Below are 2,751 nucleotides of genomic sequence, written 5' to 3'. Positions count from 1 at the left end.
AGGATGCCGGCTTTCTAAATGGCCCATGAAGGATCAGGCGCAGAGATTTTGGCTGATTTTCTTGAAGGTGTAGCCTTGAGTTGGCATGAGACCTTGCCAAACTCTACCAAGGAGGACTAGGACCAAGTGGTGGCTACAATGAAGCAAAGATTTGGGGCAGTGGAGTCGCCAAATGCTTTGATGTTGTAGTTGGACCGGTTCTATCAAGAAGAGGGTGAGATGGTCTTTGTGCTGGCAATCTCATATGAAACATTATGGACAAAATATGAAAGGGCAGCTTTGCGAGCTATGGCATCTGCATCATCGGCCCCTCAAAGTCTCATTGTTGAGATATCGAGCTCCACTCATGATATGCCACGGTGACCATAGTGTATTTATGTCACCGACTTGTTAGCTGCAAATGCGGTTGGTACACCGCCCACAAATAATAGCTGGATGACAGCTATCCTTATCTACTCTAGTTCGTGGCTCATTTAGTATGCCACCTTAGTTAGTTGAGTTTGGTTTGAGACCCACATATAGGGTTCTTCTATTTTCTTTGTACTAGAGTTCTGTTGGCTTTCACAACTAAGAAGAGGAAAATTGTTTTCAGCCTCCACCTGTGTGTATTCCCCCATTGTGTATGTGAGAAAGCCACAAGTGAGACTCCTTCCCTCTCTCCCACTATCTTCACATGGTATCAGAGCCTTGTTTATGGTAAGGAGCTCAAGAAAGCAAACCAAGTTCGCAGTGTCCTAGTAAGAGGACTAGTGTTGCTTTCCTATTTCGAGTTTGGGAGCAAATCTCTGAAGGTAGCACAGCCAGAAGTGCAAGAGTGCACTGTCTCAGATTGAGACGCCCTTTGCGGTGTGGTGAGAGGGTAGTATATGTTGCAGGATAGGGCTTTGCCCTAGGTAACTTTATTTTTCTGATTCGAGGCCATTTTGGGGCCCATTTTGAAGGCGGAAGTTCTTCGCAGGCACTCAGAAAAAGGCCCTGTTTTTGCTGTGCGACCACTGCTCGGCTAGTCGGTTAAAATTTGCCGCAGAAATTGCATCGTATGCCTATGTGCAGAGATATTGGAAGTTGCAGAATCATGCTTGTTGCCTGTTGATGCAAAATCGTCACTAGGAAGTGACTGTGTGGTCAAATACCACTTTCGTCAATTTTGCAAATCTGCCCGTGTGAGGCAAAAGCTATGTTTTTCGCAGTGACAGAATATTTTGCAATGTTCTGTAATGGTGTCTAATTCTCTTTCACAGATTGTCACAGAAAAGCTTGACAAGAACAACTTCCAAGCATGGAAGTTTAGAATGACGAATTTCCTTATGGGAAAAGGCTATTGGGAGTTCATTACAGGAAATGAAGAACAACCAGTTCTTCCTAATGTTCCCAATCAATAGGAAATGCAGGCATTTAAAGGATGGCATGAGAGAGCCAGAAAAGTTATGTACTGGCTGTCTATCAGTATTTTGGATTCTATGATTGTGCATATTCAGGATGCAAGTACACCAAAGGAGGCATGGGATACTTTGGCAAAAATGTACAGCACAAATATGCAAGCCAGGAAAATGCAGCTCAAACAGGAGTTGCACAATGTGCAGAGAGAAAATTTGAGCATAAATGACTACCACATGAAGGTGAAGAAAATTGAATGCTTATGCCACTGGACATTGTTTATGCTTGAGTCATTTGGCACTTATTGGCATTTTGGATTGCCATTGCAATCGGCATTTTCTTTTGGGCCAGATTTGCTCATATGGATGTATAGTATATGCACATGAGTCAGATGCTTTGAGACATGAGTTTTGGTAATATTTCACTCTATTGTGGCATACACATTTGGGTGCACCTGGTATTTGGTGTGATTCTCTCTTGTAGGCACTAGCATTTGGGATTTTTCCTTCATTTGCATCATGGCATCCTCTTCCATGTCTGAAAAGGAGTTTTTTAGCATTAAAAAGTTTGATGGGACAAACTTTTCTTTGTGGAAAGAACAAATAAGGAATGTGCTTATTTAAAAGAAGCAGATTAAACCCTTCGCAGGGATTGAAGCTAAGCTTGCAAATATGTCTGAGGATAATTGGAATGAGTTGGATGCATTAGCAAAGTCTACTATTAGACTTCATCTTGCGGAGTCAGTTTATTTCACATCAGTAAAAATGAGCAGACCACGGAAGATTTGTGGAAGAAATTGTGTGCCACTTATGAGAAGGAAACTGCCTCTAATAAAGTTTACCTCATGAAGAGGTTGTTTGAGCTGCAGATGAAGGAAGGGGTCTCCATTGCTTCTCACTTGAATGAATTCAATATTATTTTCAGCCAGCTCAGGCTCAGAAGATGAATTTTGATGCGGAGACTAAGGCAATATTTCTCTTATGTTCATTGCCATCCTCATGGGATACCTTCCGTACAGCTGTCAGTAACTTTGCACCTGGTGCAGTACTAAAATTTAATGATGTTGTGGGTAGCTTGTTGGCCGAGGAGATTAGATGGAAGTCTATGGATGGCAACAAGCAGGATGCAGCCTTAAATGTGCAAAGGGGCATATCACAGTTTAGGGGGAAGTCCCAAGAAAGAGGGAAGTCTTGTAGCAAATCCAGGGCATGGAACATTGAGTGTTACCACTGTGGCAAGAAGGGCCATATGAAAAAGGATTGCTACAAGCTGAAAAGAGAGCAAAAGGATAAGAAAAAGAATGCAAATTGGGGTGCAAATCAAAAGGAAGAGAGTCCAAAGGAAAAGTGAAGATCGAGGACATCAATGCAGTCA

The sequence above is a fragment of the Dipteris shenzhenensis genome, chromosome 28, assembly GCF_047967505.1.
Source record: "Dipteris shenzhenensis isolate YYH24624 ecotype China chromosome 28, Dip_SZ_1.0, whole genome shotgun sequence".
In the NCBI taxonomy this organism is placed as follows: domain Eukaryota; kingdom Viridiplantae; phylum Streptophyta; class Polypodiopsida; order Gleicheniales; family Dipteridaceae; genus Dipteris; species Dipteris shenzhenensis.
This window is presented reverse-complemented; position numbering follows the sequence as displayed.